Below are 14,627 nucleotides of genomic sequence, written 5' to 3'. Positions count from 1 at the left end.
AAATAAATCTTAAAAAAGAAAAGGAAAGAAAACCAGATCTATTTGCAGATGAGATGGTTTCTACTAAACAATCCCAAGGAGTCCACAATATAAAAATCTTACTAGGGGCTGGCCTTGTGGTACAGAGGTTTAAGTTGAAGCTTGGAAAACCAGCATCCCATATAAGCATGGGTTTAAGTCCCTGCTAAATCACCTGGGAAAGAAAAAGATGGCCCAAGTTCTTGGACCCCTGCCACCCACATGGGAGAGTCACATAGAGTTCCAGGCTTTTGGCTTTTGCCTGGCCCAGCCTTGGCCTTTGTAGCCACCTGGGGAGTGAAGCAGCAGACATAAGATCTATTTCTCTCACTGTCTCTCCCTCTTTCTCTGGCACTTTGCCTTTCAAAATAAATAAATAAATAAATATTTGAAAAAAAGAATCTTACATACAAATCTTGGATATAAGAACAAATACTGCAGGCCAGCTAATGGCATAGCAGGTAAAGCCACAGCATGCAGTGCAGGCATCCCATATGAGTGCTGGTTTGAGTCTCTGCTGCTCTACTTCGGATCCAGCTCACTGCTATGGCCTGGGAAAGCAGTAGAAGATGCCCAAGTCCTTTTGCACCTGCACTCACATGGGAGACTGGGAAGAAGCTCCTGGCTCCTAGATTTGGATTGCCTCAGCTCCAGCCATTGCAGCTATTTGGAGTGAACCAGCAGATGGAAGCGCTCTCACACTTGCTCTCGCCCTCTCTCTCTCTCTTTCTCTCTCTCTCTCTGACTTTCAAATAAGCAAGTGTATTTCTATATATTATCATTAGACATTTGGACACTGAAATAAAATATAGAATTTACAATTGCTTCAAAAATGAAATTCTTAAGAGGTAAAGCTATCAAAAGATGAATGGGCATTGCATGCTAAAAAGCATGCAACTCTGATGAGAGGAAATCAAAGAATACCTAAAGAAATGGAGAAAGACACAGTAAACACATGGATTAGAAGACTGAACACACTGAAGATCTAGATCCTCACCAAAATGATAGACAAATTTAACATAATTCCTAAGTAACTTTCAGCAACATTGCTTGTAGATATTTAGGATGATTGTTCTAAAATTGATATAAACAGGAAAAGGAACTAGTACATCCAACAAAATTTTTAAGTATGTTGGAAGACTACACTCAATTTCAAGATATATGACACAGTTATAGTAATCAAGACAAGTGTTATTTGTAGTGAGACAAAGATGAAAAAAACAGAAAGAAAAACCAGATACAACCAGATAGAGTATGGCTGCAAAAGCAGTTCAATTGAGAAATAACAGTATTTACAAAATTTGTGCTGTAATATTTGGACATCTATAGATCAAAAACTGACCTCAATTGAAACATTACACTTCATGCAAAAATCAACATAAAATATATTTTACATATAACTGTATGGAGAAAACTAAAAAACTATTAGGAAATAATAAAAACATTCATGACAATTATCTAGGCAAAGGTTTGACACCAAATATATAATGTATGCAAGGATCATCAACTCTAAAACAAAATTTATCAATTGAGGTTAATCTGAGAATGAATTCTTGATGATTTTACATTTTGAACTCAAACTATTTTTTAAAAAAAAAATGTAATACATGAATCAAAACATCAAATTGGGGGTGGTGTTGTGGCACAGCATGTTTAGTTCCACTTGCAACACTGGAATCGCATACTGGAGCATTGGTTTGAGTCCTAGCTGCTATGCTTCTAATTCAGTTCCCTGCTAATGTGCCTGAGAAAACAACAAAAGATGGCTCAAACCTCTGGGTCCCTGTCACCCACGTGGGAGACCCAGGTAGGGTTCCAGGCTCCTGGCTTCAGCCTGGCTCAGCCCTGGCTGCTGCAGCCATTTGAGGAATGAACCAATGGATGAAATATCTCTTTCGTTATATCTCTTCCTCTTTCTCTGTTTCTCTGCCTTACAAATACAAAAATCAATCTTCAGAACATCACATTGTATGGCTGGCACCACGGCTCACTAGGCTAATCCTCCGCCTGGGCGCCGGCACCCCAGGTTCTAGTCCCAGTTGGGGAGCCGGATTCTGTCCCGGTTGCTCCTCTTCCAGGCCAGCTCTCTGCTGTGGCCGCGGAAGGCAGTGGAGGATGGCCCAAGTGCTTGGGTCCTGCACCCGCATGGGAGACCAGGAGAAGCACCTGGCTCCTGGCTTCGGATCAGCACAGCGCGCCGGCCATAGCGGCCATTTGGGGGGTGAACCAACGGAAGGAAGACCTTTCTCTCTATCTCTCTCTCTCACTGTCTAACTCTGCCTGTCAAAAAAAAATCACATTGTATTCTTAAATTCGTACAATTATTTTCTGTCAATAAAAAAATCAACAAAGAAAATGATGTACTATTTTAACAGATACAGAAAAACCACTTGACATAACCTACCATTCACTAACCAATGAAAAATTAAAGCATTGCAGCAAACATACTTACCAATGAAATACTGAAAACTTTTCCCTTAGGTAAGAAAAGATTCAAGAGTATCAAGCTGTCACCAATTTTATGACATTTCATGGTGGTCCTAGCCAGGTAATAATTTAAGAAAAAATATGAAAGACCATAACATGGAAAATAAAAAAAATTCAGCAATCATAACTCATAGGTTACATATTTATGTTTCTAGACTGTCTAAAAGCAATCTGTAGGTAAGGGCATTAGAATAAATGAATTTCACAAGATTGACTAATATCAAACACTCAAACACATTATTCTGAGAACAGCAGTAAATTTTTATATATACCAACAGAAATGGCACAAAAAAACACCCCAAAAGGACAAGGCTGTTTTTAAAACCTTTTTTATATACTCATCAGGTAAACCTTGAGTCATTAAAATCTGATCATTAACAGAAGCCCCTGAATATAAATTTCACAATACACTGCATATTTAATATCAATAATTTATCTTTAAAATGTTATTTATTTGAACGGCAGAGTTAGGGACACAGTGGGTAAAAGCCATTGCCTACAATGCCAGAAGCCCATATGGATGCCAGTTCATGTCTCAGCAGCTTCACTTCCAATCCAGCTCTCTGCTAATGTGCCTGGGAAAGCAGCAGAAGATGGTCTAAGTGCTTGGGCCCCCATATCCATGTGGGGAACCTGGAAGAAAGCTCCTGGCTCCTGGCTCGGGCCTGGCCTGGCCCAGTCCTGGCAATCGTGGCTATCTGGGGAGTGAGAGGAAGGAAGAAGGAAGGAAGCAAGGGAGGGAGGGAGGGAGGGAGGGAGGGAGGGAGGGAAAGGAGGGAGGGAAGGAGAGAGATACATCTTCTCTGCACGGGTTTATTCCTAAATGGTTGCAGCACCCAGTGCTGGGCTAGGCCCAAACCAGGAGCCAGGAACTCCATCTGGGAATCCCATGTGGTTGGTAAGGGCCCAAGCACTTACAAGCACCACAGTTCCAATACTATTTCCAAATTCTATTGTGTGTTAGCATAATTTCTGATCCTATTCCATGCTAGCTCAAAAAAGAGGAAAATAGCAAAGCATATGCCAACTTTTTTCTATTTTGTTTATCATTTATTACTTACACATATATCATGTGCTCAGTAAAAAAAAAAATCTTCAAAATGCAATTTTATATTTCTCTTCAGAAGTAACCATATTTAGTCATGAAGTGTGTATATTCACTCAAATATATATCTGAGAGTATATTCCAATTTGCTTCCTACTAATGTGCATCCTGGAAGGCAGTAGATGATGGTTCAAGTACTTGTGACCCTGCCACCAATGTGGGAGATGGAGATGGCGCTCTGGGTTCCCAGCCATTATAGGCATTTGGGGAGTGAACTATAAGTTGGAAGATCTCTCTTTCTCTCTCTGCCTCTTAAATAAAATGAAAATAAATAAATGAATACTATAAGTAATTTCTGACAGCAATATATTTGAATTTTTTTCTATTTAGTATTTATAGTACTACCTGGTTGGCTGCAAAAATTGCATACTATTTATGGTACAGCCAAGGCATAATTTATTCATAAATAGTAGTTTTGCCTTGTTCATGCTCCTACTTTAACACATATGTGTGAGTTAACTGTAGCAGATACAATAATGAAAGGTGCATTACTGTGTCGAAGTTTAGGTAAATTTAAAACTTAAAAAAATGGCAAATAATTTTCAGAAAGCCAATTCCATTTTATACTTCTTCAATAGCCTCAAATCAAAATAATCTAGTGTCTTGCTATGTATTTAACTTTCACTAAGTATTAAGAATATTTAATAGAAACCTTGAGGACATTATGCTAAGTGAGATAAGCTGGTTATAGAAGGACAAATACTGCGTGACTCCATTCATATGAGGGATCTAAAGTAGTCAAAACCACAGAAGCAGAAAATAGAATGTTGATTGCCAGGAACCAGGGAGAGGACAACATGAGGAGTTGCTATTCAGAGAGTATAGAGTTTTGGTTATACAAGACAAAAAAGTTGTAGAGATCTGTTGTATGATAATGTACATATAGTTAACAAGACTGTCCTCTTCACTGAAAAAATTGTTAAGAGTGTAGATTTCATGTCATGTGCTTTGCCAATTTCTTTTTAAAAAAATATTCAATACAGTAAATACTAATTCATGTACTTAGGTGTGACCCTAAATCTACTTGTTAGTGTATCATTATAATATTTTATTTTGAAAAAAATGCTTATTTATTGTTTCATATAGTTGAAAGGCACAGCAACAGAGGGAAGGAGAAAGGGAGAAAGAGAGCGAGAGAGAGAGAGAGGGAGAGAGAGAGAGAGAGAGAGAGAGAGAGAGAGAAAGAGATCTTCTATCTGCTGGTTCCCTATTCAAATGCCCACAACAACCAGGGCTGGGTCAGGCAAAAATCACGAGTCAATCTGGGTCTTTCATGTCAGTGGCATGGAAGGGTCCAAGCACTTAAGGCATCATCTATTATCTCCCAGGATACATATCAGGAAGTTGGGTCAAAGGCAGAGGCAGGAATCTATTTCAAATGGGAAAATGGGATGTGATAATCCCATAAGCAGCTTAATCAGTTGCACAATGCCTGCCCCTAGTTATTTATTCATTTTAATTTTATTTTAAAAGGAAGTGAAATGGGGGGCTGCGCTGTGGTGCATTGGGTTAATACTCTGGCCTGAAGCGCCAGCACCCCACATGGGCGCCGGTTCGAGTTGCGGCTGCTCCACTTCCAATCCAGCTCTCTGCTATGGCCTGGGAAAACAGAAGATGGCTGAAGTGCTTGGGCCCCTGCACCCGCATGGGAGACCCAGAAGAAGCTCCTGGCTCCTGGCTTTGGATCGGCGCAGCTCCGGCTGTTGTGGCCAATTGAGGAGTGAACCATTGGAAGGAAGACCTCTATAACACTCTCTCTGCGTCTCCTCTCTCTGTGTAACTCTTTCAAATAAATAAATAAATCTTAAAAAAAAAAAAAAAGGAGTGCAATGGAGAGATAAGCAGAGGCAGACATAAAGAAGAGACCTCAGATGCAGCCCAGGCTGAAATTTGGTATGTCCTACTCTTTAAAATATATGCTGACTGAAAGCAGGTGATTAAAAACCAACATGTAAGCAGAAAGTTGTAATCTAGAAACTAAGCAGTTGGGTAGGGCTTGCAGGAGTCTCAAACTCAGGGGACACAATTTACAGCTGAAGACAAAGGCTCTGGAAGACAAGGAACCAAAGACAAGGCTCTGGAAGACAACACAGGTGTTAATGTGGCATCCCTGAAGGGCTTTGCCCTAAATATCAATAGGAACCGGAAATAGAAAACAAAAACAAAACCCGAGATCTCAGCTATGAGACAAACTGTCAGCATGTATAATGCTTCTCAAAAGCAAAAGCTCACTGAATGAAAAATTCACTAAAAGCCTCCAATTCCTTCTATGGCATTTCATACAGAAAATTCAGCATGGAGTAAAAAATAACCATATATGCAAAACAGTAAATGAGAAAATAAAGATTAGCATCCGACCTCTGATACTATTAAAAATAACCAGGAAAGAAAGATCAATGCCTTGAGTACAGTAACTGAGCTATTACTATACACCTATTAGAAGAGCTACAGTTAAAAATACTGACCACAACAAGGGTTGGCAAGTATGTAAAACAACCGTGAATCTCACAGTATTGGAGGGTGTAAAATTATATAATTATGTTGTAAAACATACTGGCGTATTCTAAAACAATTTATAAATACACCTTTCATATGATTTGGCCATTCAACACCTTAAAGTTCATTCATAAAAAATTAAAGTATACATACATAAAGACTCACACAAGCATGCCACAGCCATTATATGGTCATTCATCCTCTCTCTCTCTCTCTCTCTCTCGCTCATTCCGCTCTCACTCTCGCTCTCCCCCCCAGCCCTCTCATTCTCCCTCCATTTCAAATAAATATAATAATTAAAAAAAAAAAAAAAAACATTGCACAGGGGCCAGCGCTGTGGCATAGCGGGTAAAGCAGCCCCCTGCAGTGCTGACAGCCCATATGGGCACCAGTTTGAGTCCTGGCTGCTCCACTTCTGATCCAGCTCTCTGCTATGGTCTGAGAAAGCAGTAGAAGATGGTCCAAGTCCTTGGGCCCCTGCACCCGCATGAGAGACTAGGAAGAAGCTCCTGGCTCCTGGCTTCGGGTCAACGTGGCCAATTAGGGAGTGAACAAGCAGATAAAAGACGTTTCTCTCTCTGCCTCTCCTTCTCTCTCTGTGTCTAACTCTCTCTGTGAGTAACTGTGTGACTTTCAAATAAATAATCTTAAGCAAAACAGTAAAAATTCTGCCCAAAATGTTTTCTAAGACATAAACTTGATAATAATATTATGAGGACATTATATGAAAGTAAAACAACAGGTTAAGAATGAATACAAAATCTTATATTGAAACTTTATGTTTGAAAAACAGAATTCAGGGCCTGGCGCGGCACCGCAGTGGGTCAATGCCCTGGCCTGATGCTCTGGCATCCAATATGGGCGCCAGTTCGAGACCCGGCTGCTCCACTTCCGTTCCAGCTCTCTGCTGTGGCCTGGGAAAGCAGTAGAAGATGGCCCAAGTCCTTGGGCCCCTGCATCCACCTGGGAGACCCGGAGGAAGCTCCTGGCTCCTGGCTTCAGATCAGTGCAGCTCCCGCCGTTGCGGCCAACTGGGGAGTGAACCAGTAGATGGAAGACCTCTCTCTCTCTCTCTCTGCCTCTCCATTCTCTGTGTAACTCTTTCAAGTAAAATAAATAAATCTTAAAAAAACTATAGAAAAAAACAGAATTCAAAGATATTTCAACTATAGCATGCCATGAACATATTGACTTTAATATAAGAATGGATACTTGTTCAACATTTTCAAATCAAACACCTTTGACAAAGAAAGAAAATCACATAATTGTGACAGCAGATACGGAACAATCATGTAATATAATTTAGCAGTTAGTTATGAATTTTTAATAAAAGCTTAGAAAACTGCAACATACAATACACAATTAATTGAAATATTTCTTCAGATCAAAAAATAGAGAAAGATAACCACCATTAGCAGTTTTACTTCAGGAATAATTCAGTCAGATCAATAATGCAAGATAAAGAAGGGAAAAAGCATAAGTAAAGAAAATGATTAAATAAACCCTGCCTTTATCCAAAGATCACACAATTATGCTTCTAGAGCATCTAAAAGCAACATATAGGTAATATATTAGAATTAATAAGTGCATTTTGCAAGACTGATGGATATCATGCAGTTAAGCATAAAAAATCTTTTTTCTAAGAAAAGAAATTCTTAGTAAATTTTCATATACATCACAAGAACTAGCACAAGAACTCCACTGGAAAAGGTTGTACTTTTTTAAGGTATTTTCTATTTATCTGTCAGATAAATTTTTCAACATTCAATATATTCCTGAATATTGCTATTATTTATTCTAATAACACAGTAAAGAAGACACACAAAATATAAATTTTATAATACACTTGACATGATTAATTCAAGGGGAACAAATAATTATTTGTCCAATTTTTCCTATGCTGTTTTGTTTAATGATTTCATTTACTCACTGGAGATCAGCATCTTTAAAAGTACATCATAACTAAAGTATTTTCTCCATAAAAAATGTTTCTTTATCTTATTTCTTTTCTGTTTTCTAGTGCTGTCCTTCAGTGTGACGTTTTTGTTTTTGTACATTAGAAGCAAAAAAGGCAGAGTTGTTTAAAAAATTATTACAGTTACATCATCATGATTATTTAATTCTATTACTTATAAATTTGGCTTATGCTTAGCATAGATTTTTCAAAAATGAAAGTGCCTATATCTTCTTAGCAGTAACCATGATTATCAGTGAAGTATGCCTGAGAAGATATATTCACAGAAATTTGCATTACATATAGCATATATTTATATACATGTGCACACATATGCAACTACAATTTGCTTTCTTTATTAGCAATATATAATAAAGACATCATCTAGAAGTATATGAGATCTACTCAACTGGATATATTAGCAATATAATATCTATGGGATGAAAGCAATTTATTAAAAATAATTCATTTTCCAATTTTATAACCATATATTTATGATGTTTATGAGTAGCTGTGGTGGATAAACCCAAAAGGCAAAGTATTTTTTAAAGTGAGTGAAAAAATACTTTACCAATGCTAAATTAATATCCAACAACTCAGTTCCATTTTATGGTAGAGATGAAGAAATATCTTATTTAATTTGCACTCATTGTTAAGCCTATTTAATAGTTAATGAAAAATTATGCTTATTTTGTGTAAATTGCTGTATTTTACTATGCTGTTATTTTACAATTTATAATCACTTGAAATAAGATTTTACATATTAAACCTGTTCATATAGTTACTTTCACTTATGCCTGATACATTGTTGCTGAATCAACTCTTACATGTAATATAGTTACACAGCTCATTTCAGATACAAAGTAAGATTTGTCAAAGCATGTGTTTTACCATAGATAATACAAGTACCATTTCTTTATTCATTATAGACTTTTAATTTCTTTTCACATATTTTCTCATGCATGTCAACATCAGCAACAAATGAGCAATATAAAAACAATTTTCAGGTTTTTGTTTGGAATGGTCTATACACAAACTATTTGAATATAATTTGCAGATATTCAGATAATGTAACAAAGCCAGATACTTCCCCACTGGAGATCTTCTTTTACTTTTACTGTATTTTGTACATAATGCCAATTTTTATATCTTCATTTACATAAATGAAATAGTTTGGCAATATATTTATTGAAATGTTTGAAAAAGTACTAAAATATATTAGACATTTTTCAAATATAATATCAGTGAAGTGAACAAATGTAGACCAAAAGAAACTTGAGAAATAAACGCTGCATTACCTATCCCAAGAATGACTTTGATGGCTTCCTTCCAAACAGTAACCATGGAGAACCAGAGAAAATGGAGAATACTCCCAATGTCAAAAGAAAACACAAAATTGCAAATCCAGAATCCTATAGTCACCAAAATTATCCTTCCAAGTGAATAAAATTAAACACACCCACATAAGCTTTACTTTGGCGCGGGAAAACCAGTAATTTACATGGCTACCAGAACTTCTTCCTCCTGCGAGCCATGTGGTGGAAACTGAGGACCTAGAAATTGCATGAGGAACCCCAGGTAGCAAGGGCTAAGATGTGTCTTTCCATTGGCAGCAGTTGGTAACTTCATTGGCTCAAATAGGCTGTTAGCCAGAATAACCTGGGAGGGGCATAAGCCCTGTATCTTAAAGAGGGTATCAAAAAATGTGTGGGCACATTTTTAAATAAAAAATCAAATAGAAGAATCTAAATTGAATACTAGAAAATATTCCATAAAAATGTAGGCATGAAGGTTGGAATAGAAAAATAGGAGAAATAGAAAATGAATCATGGAGCTGGCGCTGTGGGGCACTAGGTTAGCCTCCACCTGCAGTGCTGGCATCCCATATGGGGGCCGGTCTGAGTCTCTGTCTGTCCCTCCCTCTCACTGTCTGTAAATCTACCTCTCAAATAAATAAATAAATAAATAAATCTTTAAAAAGAAAATGAATGGCAAGATGGTCAACTTTAAATCAAACTGTATTAATAAAACATTTAAAAACTCTTTAAAACAGATTTTTTAGACTAGAAAAAAAGCAAGTCCAAATTGCATACTGTTTATATCAGAGGCAATTTAAACTGAGACACAGCAAGGTTAAAAGAAATAGTACAGAAAATACTAAACCATTAAAACATAGAGCTTAAGAAAACTGGAATGACTATATTAATACCAAACAAAGTAAACTTCAGGAAAGGATGGTAACTAGAAATAAATCACATTTCATTATGATCAAAGGATCCATTCAATAGAAGCAGCACATTATCTATATGAGAAATGTCATCATAGAATCTGGACACACAAAATTTAAATTCCAATTTAAATTGATTAAATTCCAATAAATTTTAAATTATCTGCAATGTAGAATTCCAAGTTAACTTAACAAAAAGAAAAGAGGAAATATGCATAGTCATGGATTTATTAAATAAATTGCACAGTGAAAGAGGTTTGTATAATTGCACTGGTGGTTGAATTGGTGAATTTCCCCCTGTAATTGAGAAGTAACTGAGATCAATTTTACATAAGATGTCCAGAGAATAGAAAAAGTAGGCAGCTCCTCCAAAGGTTTTAAAAGTTCTATATAAACCACATTGAATTGACAAAGACAGCATATAAAGGGAAAATTAAAGACTAATATATCTCATGATCAAATTGTTTTTTAAAAAAAGTATACTAAGACAAGTTTGATACAATATTAACAAACTGAATTGTATCCTAGAATTAACTGTTTAATTTTTATTTTTAGTTATAATAATTGAGGTACAATGTGGTGTTCTGAATCATGCATATGTTGCTTAATGATCAATTCAAGGTAATAAACGTACCCATCACCTGAAACATTTTACTTTTCTTTTTGGGAGAATACCAGAATGAATTATTATTGAATTAACACTTTGAAATCAGATGACTTCAGAAAAACAAAGGAACACATAGTTATATCATGATTATAACAATAGATGCAAAAAATTGATATAATTCATCATCTACTTTAGATTAAAATTCATAAAAATGAAGCTAATGTCATAATCAGTAAAGAAATATTCAGATCTCCTATAATCAGGAATCAGTAAAGGATTCCAATCATCATCAATTCTATTCAACATTCATGTACTGCAATACAAGGAAAAAAGAAAAGATAAAAAGATTGCAAAAGAAAGAAAATTACAATTATTCAGACTGAATGTGAATACTTCTAGATTAACATTAATATATTAAATATCAGAAATAATAAATGCAGTAATATTATTAGTTACATGGTAAATTTTAAAAAAACTAATTCTAAATACAAGCAAGACATAATTAGAAGATTAAATTAAATACCATTTACTGCAGGTCAAAGATTACTAAACTCTAAGGTAAAATTTTAATGAAAGTTGGGCAAAATGTTTGCACAGCAATCTATAAAAAATTTAGCAGAATTAATCAAGGTATGAATAATCAGAACGATGAAGAACATTTACTAAACGGATAATTTAATTTTTTGATGATGGATTCTGCTGGCTTTGAAATACATGCAATCCAACTCTATGTGAAATCAACTTACAGGGTTTCAGCATGTTCTATAAATCCCTAAATTAGGCTAAAGGACATAACATAAAGTTAGATCACAGCTTAACAGAATAAAGAAAGAACTGTTGGTGAATGATTTGAGCAGTTCTGAAAATCATGGTTTCTTGTCACTAGAATTCAAGTACAAGCTGCATAGTATCTTGATGAAGATATTTTATTGGAAAATCAAAAAAAAAAACTGATGGTGTAACAATTACATTTTATATTTTAATACCTGAGTTCATGATTCTATTAAGAATATTTTGGTATCCAATAACCTATATACTGAATTTTCCTACAGCCTATTATTGAAACATGAATATTTTTTTTCATTCAACAGAAAATCTTTATTAGGTTCCTACTATGTGCCAAATTTTGTGTTTGGCATTCATCAGTGAACAAAACCAAAATCTCTGTTCCCTGAAGTGATGAGATGTAGGCAAAGAATAATAAACACCAGAAATACATCAATTCTATTAGTATTTCAGAAGCTGAGATTTACAACAAAAGAAGCAAAGATAACAAGATCAGAGGATTAGAAGTGCTGGTGTTATGCTGGACAACTTTCAGCAAGGTATCCAGTAATCTAGAACATTTGAGCCAATTGTTTAAGTACTTTATAAGTTCATTTAATTCTTGTACCAGGGTTGGCACTGTGGCATAGTGAGCTAAGCCTCTGCCTGCAATGCCGGCATCCCATGTGGGCACCGGTTCAAGTCCCAGCTGCTCCTCTTGCAATCCAGCTCTCTACAATGGCCTGGGAAAGCATTAGAGGGTGGCCCAAGTGCTTGGGCCTCTGCACTTGCATGGGAGACCCGGAAGTATAACTTTTTGTCCTGTTCTGTTCTACTTTCACAAATTAAAAAAAAGCAAAAAAAAAAATTACAAAAAAGTGATATGCCATCATGAGGCTATTTCTATAACATTTGGGGGCTAAAAATAGACAGTGTTCAATGTAAAATTTTTATAAAAACTACACATACATATATCCTCAAAAGTAACTATAATTAGCAGCAAAGTATATGGATAGATATACGTTGATATACATGAATATACATTTATATATATTTGTGCACATAAATCATTGAAATGAAATCATGTTTTGCAAATATTACCTATAAGCATATATACATAAGATATTTTATAGATTTCAGAGGCTGAATAGTCATCATTTGGGCACACCATAATTTATTTCAAAATTTCTTTGCTCTTTTTTTGTACTCATACTTTTGTGTACTTACCTGAGTAGCTATACAATCCTAGAAGTGTCTGAGTGATCTGTAACTTAAAACCTTGCAAGGGAATCTTAAATAACTACAAAATCTGGTATCATTTCAGACCCCTTGTAAAATCTATTACTTGAGAAAGAAAAATATATTTTTATTTAGTATTTATTATACATATTGCTATAAATAACACGTTTTCTGAAAATTGAATGTTTTATATATTATGTAACCATGATAAAAATATTTTACTGCAAATACCAACTTACTATTTTATATCAATAGATTTTGCCAGTTCTGATGTAGTTCCTCAATAATAGATTCAATATTAATTATCAGTATAAATAATTTTGATACCAATATGCTTAGTGAAATAAGCCAGTCCCAAAAAGAGAAATATTATGTTTTCTGATATGTGGTAGATAACAGAGGATACAAAAAATATGTAAGAATGAAACTGACATCTTATGATTTGATTGATTTTAGGACTTGTCTATACTCCTGTGGAACAGAGGTCTTTTTATTTGTTTAACATTATGGTTAGTGGCACATTAAGCCTGTGATTATAAATTGAAATTATGTTACTGCAAAAATTAAAGGAAAGAAAAGGAAGAAAGAAAAGAGGGGGATTGGAGGGATGGAAATATGGTACCTATGAAATACATGAAATTTGTTTATATTAATTTTTACAAAATTATTTATCTTCATTTTATGTGGAAGACTAAGAGACAGAGACAGACAGATGCAGAGAAACCTTCCATCACTCCCCAGCGCCTACAACAGCCACTGCTGGGCTGGGTAAAGTTGGATCCCTACACTCACTCAATCCGGGTCCTACAGCAGAGATTCAAGTACAGTCACACCTTCCTAATTATATCTCTCTGCTCACTCCTAGGAAAACATACACAAACACACACACAAAGCAAACATCTGTTGTTAAATCATTCCCTTGATTTTCTAGGTTATATTTGTTGTATCTGTATGTTGTTTTATGTGAACTTCAAATCATGCTCAAAATGGAGTACAAAAATATCAACTGATCAGATCCATGTGGTTAGCCAAAGAGAACACAGATGTAAAAACATCTTCCAGAAGAATAAAGGAGATAAATTCTTTTCACCATCTCCCACTACTATGCCTTCACTTTTCTCCAGAGTCAGCCATTGCTCTGTCTCCTAACATGTGAAAGTGATTTTGCCTGTTGTGAAGGACAGGAATCATTAAAGACCGGGTTAGGGCCTATTCAAATTTTCAGCTTCTTGCCTTTTACCTAGAGAAGCATTCTAAATACAGGCCCAAACACCAGATGTGGTGTGATAAACTTTATTTACACAGTGAGAAAAATACACAGGCCTATTAGGGCTTTGTTTCAGGAAAGGGGGCCAAAGAAAGGAAATTATCATACCGTGTTCTGCTAGTCCCCAGTCCACACGGAGAAGACAGCTTTCGTTCTTTTTAGCTTTTTTATGAGCTGCGTAAAACGGAAAACGGAAGTGTTTACGTGGTACCACCCCCACATCCGGGTAAGAGGAGGTACTTACTGGGGAGGAGTCCCCTGATTGACAGGTAGAAGAACATGGCAATAGAGCAAAGGAGGCGCAGCTTCCAGCTCATGAACTTAAATTATCTACTTAAGCTGCCCCGTCAAAATGAGTGCAGGCCTAAAACTACTTAATACCTGTAATGCCTTATGATAAGAGTAAATGACTTTTGAACATACATGTTGACAACAATAACTCCTTGTAAAAATGCCAATAGA

General features: G+C 35.8%; 1 long non-coding RNA gene across 1 annotated transcript in view; it reads right to left on the bottom strand.

Moving 5' to 3' along the window:
* LOC133753648 (uncharacterized) overlaps positions 1–14,333 on the bottom strand; it is a 160,329-nt gene extending 145,996 nt beyond the window's left edge. The window contains exon 1 of the long non-coding RNA XR_009865077.1: positions 14,274–14,333. This is a non-coding gene — a long non-coding RNA (uncharacterized LOC133753648). The remainder of the gene's footprint in view (positions 1–14,273) is intronic.
* Positions 14,334–14,627: the final 294 nt, after the last annotated feature.

This window comes from Lepus europaeus, chromosome X, assembly GCF_033115175.1.
Source record: "Lepus europaeus isolate LE1 chromosome X, mLepTim1.pri, whole genome shotgun sequence".
NCBI classification, from domain to species: Eukaryota; Metazoa; Chordata; class Mammalia; order Lagomorpha; family Leporidae; genus Lepus; species Lepus europaeus.
This window is presented reverse-complemented; position numbering and strand designations above follow the sequence as displayed.